Source organism: Rhinichthys klamathensis, unplaced genomic scaffold (assembly GCF_029890125.1).
Source record: "Rhinichthys klamathensis goyatoka isolate OS25496 unplaced genomic scaffold, OSU_Roscu_1.1 h1tg000188l_1, whole genome shotgun sequence".
Lineage (NCBI taxonomy): Eukaryota > Metazoa > Chordata > Actinopteri > Cypriniformes > Leuciscidae > Rhinichthys > Rhinichthys klamathensis.
Window position 1 is genome coordinate 1,320,257 of NW_026606715.1, and position 11,195 is coordinate 1,331,451.

Sequence of the window (11,195 nt, forward strand, 5' to 3'; positions counted from 1 at the left end):
TACAAAAGACTTATCTTGCAATAATCTATTGTTAAAACGCCAAATATGATGGTGGGAAGTGCTCTGTTTTATGGTCATAGTTACCACAATATAATGATGATCAGAAAATGATGTTGGCAAAATTTTACTATTAAAAAACCTTCCTCTATTATTCTTTTGAACGTAAAATCTATCAAGTCTTGCACCAGAGACTGTGTTCGAATTAATTTTCAGCCATGTATATTGTCTATCTCTAGGGAAGGCTTCTCTCCAAACGTCTACAAGGTTGTGAAAACGAATAACAGTTTTGAGAGTTTCAGACGAATTGAGATTAGGTTCAACATGGTTCCGATCCATAGTATAATCAAGAGTACAATTAAAATCACCAGCTAAAATTATTATTCTATTATTTGGAATTTTTGAAATAACATTTTTTAATTTTTTGAAAAAAGAAACTCTTTCTACACCGTCATTAGGAGCATAAATGTTAATAAGAGAAAAAAATAACTCAAATAACTTAAATTCTATAATTTGCATTCTGCCAGGTATAACTTCTTCAGCTCTGCTATCTTGTACTTGTACATCTGAAGAAATAAGAACTGCTACACCGGCACTAACGTTTGAACCATGGCTAAGGAAAGTTTTACCTTTCCACTCACTTAGCCATTGCACCTGATTATTCAAATCTGTGTGTGTTTCTTGCAGAAAAACGATACCAGATTTTTTCCAATTAAAAAAATCAAACAAAGCACACCTTTTTTCAGCACCACGACACCCATTAACATTCAAAGATCCAAAGTTTAAGGATGCCATGACGCTGACTATTAATAAAGAGACAAAAAGCGTCCAAACACAGGCTATAAATTCTCTTCTCTCCATTTAAAAAAAAAGAAAAGAATATTCAAACCTTCTTTACATTACGGTTTACCGTGTTTTTTACCTTTGTTATTATTTTCTTAAGGCGATAACGCTTCCGTCTACTTAATTCCTCAACGGTTGCTTTGTTCATTGCCATTTTACATGACACCAAAAATTGCTTCAAATCAGGGAAAAACGTCTCTATTTGTGGTTTACGAGCTCCCTTAGTACTATCTAGAAAGTCACTGATTTGCTTTACTGTGTACAATCTAGCGCCAAGCGACTCCGATCTCTCAGCATCATCTACATCAGAAGGACTATCTATACTCTCAAGATCCTGATCTGAATCATTTTCAGAAATAGCATATCCTGAACTCACATTGGACATCTGGGTACAGCTTTCTTCCTCAGCTTCCTCTCTTTCACCTTCTGTTTTATCATCTTCTATAACTGTTTGCCCTTTTTCTGATTGTTTGTCCTCTTCATTTACAATCAGAGTAGATTTTTCTACACTTGCTAGATTTACAATCTCCTCACCCGTATCCTGATTTTCTACGTCTCTTCCTACATCAGTGTTTTCTTTAGGTGCTGTTTCAACAGCAGGAACAAGAACATTATTTTGTTCAACGTGTTGCTCAATTATTTGCGGATTAGATGACTTATCTGTTTGTTTATTTGGACATGTTTGCCTAACATGCCCGTGTTCTCCGCACGCAAAACACCGCATGTGATCCGAGCTAATAAAGATTGTATAATCTTTGCCTTCGTTTTTGAGTTTCACTGCTAAATTGAGCGGATCTTGTTGCTCATTCAATATCATGTACGTAAAGCGTCTAAAAGACATAACGTGCTTGATATTCGGATTTTTCAGACCCAGCGGAATCATTTTTATAGGTGCTGTTAATCTGCCATATCTTTCAAGAACGCTTTGAATGGTTTCGTTCTTTATGAACGGAGGAACGTTCGATAGTACGATTTTCTTAGATGGACTCGATAACGGCAGTACTGGCACAAACGTATCATTAATCGTCATTCCGCGTTCAACCAAACCATCAACCATCTGGACATTGGCAAGAAAAACAACAACAGCTTTGTTCATCCTTGAAGCTGACTTGATATTTAACCCACCAACCTGTTCGCTGACTGCAACCACCACATCTTCCACAGATATTGAATCATCAGGTGTGCATTTCAAACCGTGTCTAAGAGTCAAGCGTGAGAAATCTCCGCTTGACCCCATTTTCCTAGGTTTGCCGACCTCAGTCGGCGTTCAAAAATAAGTTTGTTAAATAAACTAAACTCTTTTACGAAAATCTTATAAAAAGAAAACGAAAAACAAGATTAAAGTTAACAAACTCTCATGTGCTCCTGAACTCTAATTCTTCCCACTACCCACAATCCCTAGCGAGAGAGAGAGAGAGAGAGAGAGAGAGAGAGAGAGAGAGAGAGAGAGAGAGAGAGAGAGAGAGAGAGAGAGAGAGAGAGAGAGAGAGAGAGCATGATATGAGTAGCCTATAGCAGATTTTGGGAGGGCCCATTCACTGGACCTTTTCAGGGGCCCAGTCATTTCTGTGGGTGGGCCTGAGAGTATGGGTTCCTCCAGGAGCTCTCCACCTCAGGCGACCACCAAAAATCGCTCGTCCAAACGGCCGTTTCTCACACACCTGAGTAAAGTTCAACCTGTCCGTGCATGGGCCATTACATCAAGCAACTTATCACACTATCATCAGTATCAGTAATTCCACTCTTCAAACTCTCTCTCTCTCCCGGCGTGATTGTTGGGTGCTGAGTGGAGGATGTGAGTGTGGGTGGATTTACCTGAGTGAATCATTTTCTCTATTTTTCTTGCTATTTTTGTTGTGGTGGTGTTTTCTTGGGTGGAGGGTTCGTCTTTATTTATTTGTATTTTTCTTTGTTTTTGACCTTTTGGGCCTCGTGCTACCTGTTTTATCAGGGAAACATGACGGCCCAAAATGTGCAGACTTTGGGTTCACTCACGCGGCGCCATGCAGTTATGGTGTGTTCACACCGAACGCGAATAGAGCATCAAATACGCGTCTATCGCGTCTAGTTAGACGCTTGAACATTCGCTCGAGTTCAAATTTTTTTAACTTGCGAGGAAGACATTCGCGGCAAACGCGTCGCCCAATTCGCATCATTCGCAACGCCCGGCGCGAATGATGCGTCTATTCGCGTCTTTGCATTGACTTTGTATGTAATCTACTCGCGCAAATAATTAAATTCGCGTTCGGTGTGAACACACCATTAAAGTGGCGTCCGCGGCAGGCGTTGAGGAATCTTGCATGGCTGTTGGAGTAGTTGTGGGGCACGAGTGTATTGTATCTGCCTCTAAAATGAATAATGCCATGGTGATTTTCCTCAACAGTATCGAAAAGGCAAATGAATTAGTTGAACACGGGATCATGATCGGCGATGAGTTTGTCACTGTGCTTCCCCTCTTACTACCATCAAAAAGAGTTACTCTATCCAATGTTCCCACTTTTCTTAGTGATGAAATATTAACTCAGACGTTGTCTCGTTTCGGAAAACTGGTATCCCCAATCAAAAAGATTGCGATCAGTAGTGAATCACCTCTCTTGAAACACGTTGTTTCTTTTAGGCGTTTCGCCTATAGGCTATGATTGTTAAAGATGATGCCGAGTTAGAATTTTTACTCAATTTTCGAGTTGATGGATTTGAGTACGTGATATTTGTTACAACCGCGAAATCAAAGTGTTTCGGTTGTGGCAAATCAGGACATCTAATTCGAAATTGTCCGGATAAATTACAGTTTTTTACAATTGCTATGACAGATTTTTCAATACTTTTAACAATTTTCCAAAACTCTTAACACAGTTAGCTATACATCCGTCTGTGTAAGCTATACTATTAACACATTTCTTGTTGCTTTAAATTAACACAAAATGCATACAATTAACACAAATTTAAAATGCTTGAACTTCTTTTACACACAACCAAAACAATGGATTTTTACTATAAATTTACCAATGCTTTAACACCGTATGTCAGAACAGATAACACCATGTTCTAAACCTAACCTTACAGGCTAAAGTCAAGGTAAACAGCTGCTTATATTCTGAATTGAAACACAAATATGTCCCCTGTATTTTATTCTCTTGTTACTGAGAAACAGCTGAATAGTGCAAATATGGGACAATGTGGCATTTCACAGTTCCAGTGCGGTCACGGCCTGGTTTGATCCCATCGGAGGATGATGTCCATTTTCCTTGCCCATTACTCCCCTTTCCCTTTCTTAGCCTGGAGATGGAAGGTTTTTGACCATCGTCCACAGGACCAAATGTCCCTCCTGGATGCAATGGATGCTGCATGCCAAAGCATCCCAGCTGAACACCTCCAGGGGAGGATAAGCCTTACCTGAGAAGTGTGATGCGGATGAGAACTTGTGGCCAAATGGAGAAGACCGGGATGATTAGAAGATGGCTTTTTCTGTTTGTATATTTTGTTTTTTCACCTACAGTAATGCTGTAAATGGCAAGTATTGCATATTTTTGTTATCTTGCAGAAATGTCCTGTTGCAAATAAAGCCTTTACTGCACCAATTCTGTCTCTGTCTTCTTTTTTTCATAAACCGTACATTCTATTCTGCTATTCTGAGAAGGGTCATTCATTTTTTTGTATTGAATTTCTACAACATAGGAAACAAAATGCACACATTTGCTAAACCCAAACAAAACAAAACTGTAGAGAGGCTTCAAAATAAACTGCAGTGCAAAACAATCTACTGTATAAACAATACAATATACTGTCTATTGCAGACCTGACATACTGTATATAAAATAATGCAGTTTCTGTAATTCCATCTCATGTTAGTGTTTTTTATGACATTGTGCTATGATTGACTACAGTAAATGTCCCTGTTGGAAGAGCACATGTGTTAGTGTTTTGGTAGACATAGTGTATTGTGTTAGTGTATTATTGTTTTTGAAAATTAGTGTTGAGTGTAGTTTACAGTGTGTGATTTTGAGCATGAAATTAACCGTTTTGCCAATTGTGTGTTGTAGGTGTGTTGGTGCGTAAAGAGTTTAGAAAATTTGTTAAAAGTATTGAAAAAATTGTCATAGCGATTGTAAAAAACTGTAAAGGAAAATGAAGGTAACAAAGAAAACAATGTTAATGCTGTTCCCGGTATGAGTGAAGCAACCGAGGCTGTTTTGTTGAACTGTGAAGAGCCGGGCTGAGCCGGAGTCGGTGGTCACGGGGAAAGATCCCCACGGTGAGGGGCTGGACGCTGCTGGCTTCGCTGAGGCTGGTTCATCCTCGACGTATCGAGAACACACAGGTATGTTACCCGATGTAACAAATACTAGTAATGATGGAAAAGTAATGATTGGGGTACAGTTTTCTGGGAACACAGAAGAGAAACTACCATGTGGTGGAACAGAGAATATGACTTTGCCGTTGTTGCAGGGGGCATGTGAGGTGGATTGTGTTGTTACAGAGATGGAAAAAAATATGTTCAAAGTGCCCCAAAAAAGGAAAAAGTCTGCTCAATTGCAGGGTGAAAAAGCTTGCTAAAAAAGTGATGTGCAGGGTAGTGAGGAACAGGAGACTGAAAGTGTTAGTGAGTCGTCTGACTCCAGTGTAGCCTAGTGCTTTCTCAAAGTGATTTTACGAAGTTACGATAATGAGGAAGATGTTTCTTAAGGCAACAAAAAAACAAAAGAGGAGTGTGTGTTCAAGAATATTTCCCTGACATCAAGCAGTTTGTCGAAAAAACGAGAAGTCTAATGACAGAAGGCTGTTTTAATAATAGAGAAGTGTATCGTTTGAAGAAAATTGTGAGGCTTTTAGACAAGGAGTTGAGCAATAATGATGTTTAAAAATTAAGAGATAGAACTTCTAATGATCTGTTGTGTGTTGGAGGGATGTTTTTTTTTCTTTTTGTTTATCTTTGCTAAGAGTGAAGTACGCCGGGCTACCTTGAATGTGAATGGTGCCAGAGACATTAGGAAAAGAGCCATGTTAAATGAAGTGATAAAACAAAAAAACTTTGATGTTATATTACTACAAGAAACACATAGTGATGGAAAAAATGCTGCTGATTGGGCAAGGGAGTTTGAGGGCATTTCTGTACTGAGCCATCATACTTCAATAAGTGCTTGAGTTGCCATTATATTTGCAAAAAGTTTTAGTCCAATTTCGTATGATTTTGATGAAATAATTAAAGGCAGACTTTTAAAAGTAAGAGCCTGTTTTGAGAATAATGTTTTTGTTTTTATTTGTGTTTATGCTCCAACTGCCATAATTGAAAGGATGCTTTTTTTAGACACATTATGTTCTACCTTGCAAAACTGTTCTTCTGATGAATATTTATTTTGGGGGGGTGATTTTAATTGTACTGCACACGTACTGGACAGAAACCACATTGAACCTCATTTGCCTTCTCAAAGACGTCTCATCCAAATAATTAAGCAGCATGAATTATGTGATATCTGGAGGCAATTAAATGGAACTGAGAGACAATACACATGGGTTCATGCAAGAGATAATGTAATGTCGTTTGCTAGATTGGATAGATTTTACGGGTTTAAGCATCATCTTAATATTTTTAATAAATGTTCAATTATTCCGATTGGGTTCTCAGATCATGGAATGGTGCAATGTAGTTTTATTTTAAACTATCTCAAACCTAGAAGTGCTTACTGGCATCTTAATATTTCTTTGCTGAGTGACAAGTTTTTTAGGGACTCTTTTAATTTTTTTGGGAGAATTACAGAAATACAAAGCAGAACGAATTTCAATCAGTACAACAGTGGTGGGACTTTGGCAAGGTTCAAATTAGACAGTTCTGTCAGCAGTACACTCACAACGTAACTAGAGAGATAAGAAGATCTTTGGAGAATTTAGAAACTGAAATAAATAAATGTCAACAGTTAGCTGAATCTACTGGAGATAAGTACTATTTAGAAGTTGGATTAAGGAAATAGGCCCGGTTAGATGATCTACTGGGATATAGAATACAAGGGGCACTGGTCCGGTCAAGATTTCAAAGTATAGCTCAAATGGATGCACCGTCCAAATACTTTTTCAGCCTTGAGAAAAAAAAATGGGCAAAAACGTGTAATTCAAGCCTTGCGCTCTGAGAATGGGGGGTTGTTAATAGACCCTGTTGATATCCGAAGGAGAGCAGTTGGTTTTTATCAGAAGCTGTATAGAAGTGAGATTGAGTCGGGGCGTAATGAAGGAAATACCTTTTTCACTTCCTTACCCCAGATGTAGTGATGTAGTACTCGAGTCCGGTCTCGAGACCGATTTCTGCTTTCTCGGACTCGTCTCGGACTTGTTCCTTCAAAGACTCGGTCTCGACTCGGACTCGACCCTTCAAAGACTCGGTCTTGACTCGGACTCGGCATAGGCGGTCTCGTCCCCATCACTAGTTAAGACTGCTTCTCTAAACAGTTCCCAATCTAGCTTAGTCTGTAGGCCTAACTGTTGATTATTAACTGGGGTGATATTAAATCATGAATATCAAAACTGATGTCGAGACAAAATCTCGACTCGGACTTGCTTCCTCAAACAAAATCTCGACTCGGACTTGCTTCCTCAAACAAAATCTCGACTCGGACTTGCTTCCTCAAAGACTCGGTCTTGACTCGGACTCGACTGTATTTGAAAAACAACGGACTCGGTCTCGACTCGGACTCGACCCTTCAAAGACTCGGTCTTGACTCGGACTCGACTGTATTTGAAAACCAATGGACTCGGTCTCGACTCAGACTCGACCCTTCAAAGACTCGGTCTTGACTCGGACTCGGCATAGGCGGTCTCGTCCCCATCACTACCCAGATGTCTGAAGAGGGTAATGCAGCCCTTTCAGGTGTGTTGAGTTTGGGAGAGCTGTATAAGGCCCTTCAAGGCATGGAGTCTGGGAGGGCTCCAGGAATTGATGGTCTCCCAGTTGATTTTTACAAATCATTCTGGAAGGAGCTGGGAGTGGATATATTACAGGTATTGAATGACAGCTTGTCGGAAGGTATGACGCCGTTGAGTTGTCGCAGGGCGATAATCAGCCTCATACCAAAAAAAAAGAGATCTCACTGAAATAAAGAGCTGGCGCCCCGTCTCACTTCTGTGCAGCGATTACAAGCTGCTCTCCAAGGCTTTAGCTAACAGACTGGCTGGAGTGTTGGACCAGGTCATCCATCCGGACCAGACCTATTGTGTTCGTAGTAGATCTATGTTTGATAACATTTCTTTAATTCGTGATGTATTAGAAGTTTCAAAATTGTCAAAGTTGGACGTTGGCTTGATTTCTCTGGATCAAGAGAAAGCCTTTGACCGAGTCGAACATTCATATTTGTGGGGGACTATGAGGGCCTTTGGTTTTAGTCAAGATTTTATAGATAAGGTCAAAGTACTCTATAGTGAAGTTGAGAGTGTACTGAAGATAAATGGCGGCTTATGCGCTCCCTTCCAGGTTCAAAGAGGGATAAGACAAGGGTGTTCTTTATCTGGGATGCTGTATTCTTTGGCCATTGAACCATTGTTACAACAAATAAGAAAAAAGGTGTGTGGCTTATGTTTACCCAATTGTAAAAATAACATTGTTCTGTCAGCTTATGCTGATGATGTGATGGTTTTAATTAGTGGACAAAATGATGTACAAATTTTACTTAAATTAATTAAAGATTTTATGTTGTTATCCTCTGCTAAAGTAAATTGGACAAAATGTGAGACACTGTTGGTTGGTCAGTGGTTTGATGGCAAACCAAACCTTCCTGATGGGTTAATTTGTGGGTAGAAGTGGGATAAAATATCTAGGTGTTTTTTTGGGTGATGATGTAACTCGACAGAAAAATTTGGAAGGGGTGGGTGAAAAGATTAAGGGGCATCTGGAAAAATGGAAATGGTTGATTCCAAATATGTCTTACAGAGGACGTACTCATATTGTAAATAATCTTGTTGCATCCTCCCTGTGGCACAGGTTGGCTTGTGTGGATCCTCCAAAGCAACTTTTAGCGAAAATTCAAGCTGTTCTTGTGGACTTTTTCTGGGACAAATTACATTGGGTACAACAGAGTGTTTTATTCCTGCCCAAGGAAGAAGGAGGACAAGGACTCATGAACTTACAAAGCAGAACCGAGTACGGTTGCAGTTTTTACAGAGATTTTTTGATGGTGCATCTGATGTGAGTTGGAGGGCTGTTGCCTGTGCCATATTGCAACAGTTTGGAGGTTTTGGGTTGGATAAACACCTTTTTTTGATGAACCCTTTAAAAATGGACTTTTCAAAGATGCTGTACTTCTATAAAAACCTTTTTAAAGTGTGGAGTTTGTTTCACATTCAAAAGACTGAAAGCACATACTCACTTCATTGGCTGCTAGAGGAACCCTTATTACTTGGAGCACGTCTGGATATAGCGAACAATGGAAATTTACATGGGTTTAGTTCTGCTCTCCAAAAATCCAGGACTGTCACTTTAGGACAGATGTTGACATTGGCTGGCTCAAATTTGGAGAACGCAGAGATGACATCCCAATTTTTGGGTATTAAATCTGTTCGTTGTGTTTCTTGTTTTTTGTTTAAACTGAGATCAGTTCTCACAGATGAAGAGAACCAAATGTTAAAATATTATCACTCTGGGAAAAGCACTCCCAATGCTCAGGATTTTTTTCCTTGTCTGAAGTTTCTACCTAATCTTGATGAGTGTACAGGTCTTATTTTAAGGAATTGGCAATCATTGTGGTTGGACTTATTGACAACTAAAGGTAATTTTTTGTATAGAGCTTGTGTTATGGTTTTTAATAAGATATGCTTTGAAAGAAAGGTTGATACACCATGGCGTTCTTTTCTGGGGCTGGATGAAAATGTAAAACCTGAGTGGAGATCTCTGTATAAGCCGTCATTATCGAAGAGGGCAGGGGATTTACAGTGGAGAATCCTTCACGGTATCATTGCTGTAAACTCTTTTATTTCTGTTTTAAATCCAGAAGTTAGTTCGGAATGTCCCTTTTGTTCTCAAAGAGAAACAGTTTTTCATGCTTTTATGCAATGTTCTAGATTAGAACGATTATTTAGGTTATTAAAAGAAATATTCAGATGTTGTAAAGAGTGTTTTTCTGAAAAGAACTTTTATTCTGGGGGTGAGATATAGTCGGAACAAGAGGAATGTGTGTCAATTGCTGAATTTTATTTTAGGACAGCATCACTTAGGTTTTTTAATGTTGGTTAGATCAAGAGTTTTGATTGATTTTAAGTTTTATAAAACTATGCAGGATTTGTTTTGAGATGATTTGGTGTAGTTGTGGAGCATTGTGTGTTGTTTCTGAAGATGATTTAGTTTTTACTTTGTAGTTCCCCCTGCACAACAGCAGCACACAGATCTTTGGTATTTTTTTATTATATAAATACATTTTTTAAAAATTACAATATTATTCTATTTCATAATTATTGTAAATACAAATCATTGAATTACATCCTCAATAAAACAGCAGTGCATGTGCAAAGCCCAAATTGCAATACTCGTTCTGACTTTGTTTTTGTTTTTTATCATAATAAAGTTTGTATAATGTTTGATTCTGAAAGGAAGAATTTGGTGTTTGAAATTTATGTAATAATTATTCATACAATGTAATTGTATTATGTACAGTATTGGCCAAAAGTGATTTCTGGCCTATAGGAAAACCGACAGTGCCTTTATTAAAATATTATTCAAAATGTGTTAAAGATTTTGTAAGCATATTGCGTAGTTGTGCTTGGAGTTGATTGTTTTATTTGTGATGACAACACAAAAAACATGCCAAATTGTACGGATCTGGCCAGGCTGACAGAAACAAAAGGAGAACCAACAAAATAACTGATTATGCTGTAGTCAATTTTCCTGTGAGCTTTTTTGTTTTTCTATGCATTTTTCCATAGTAAAATAAAACCTGTAGCTGTAGTTTCCCTTTTTTGCCAAATACTTGTGTGTGATAAATACCTTAACCAAATTAAGTGTTTTTTTCTTCCCTCATTCTGAAAATATTTTCCTCATATTTTGATGGTTTAATCAAACTTGTAGGGTCATTAAAAACAAATATCCCCTCCGGACATCACTTTTGGCCACAACTGTATATATATTACTAATTATGCACAGCTATTTGTGTTATATTGACAGCAACAACTGTGTTACATCTACAGTACAATGAAGCATTGAAAGTCCCCCTGTAGTCAATCATTTTATCCCTTAAAACTCATCTTTGAGAATCAAAATGACATTTTTAAATGTTTTTTCCTTGAATGTAACTCGACAACCTTAATATATTTAGTATAAGCGGTTCTATGAATATGTAAATGAGCCCCGCCTCCACTCACTCACTCAGCTCAGAGATCCACTG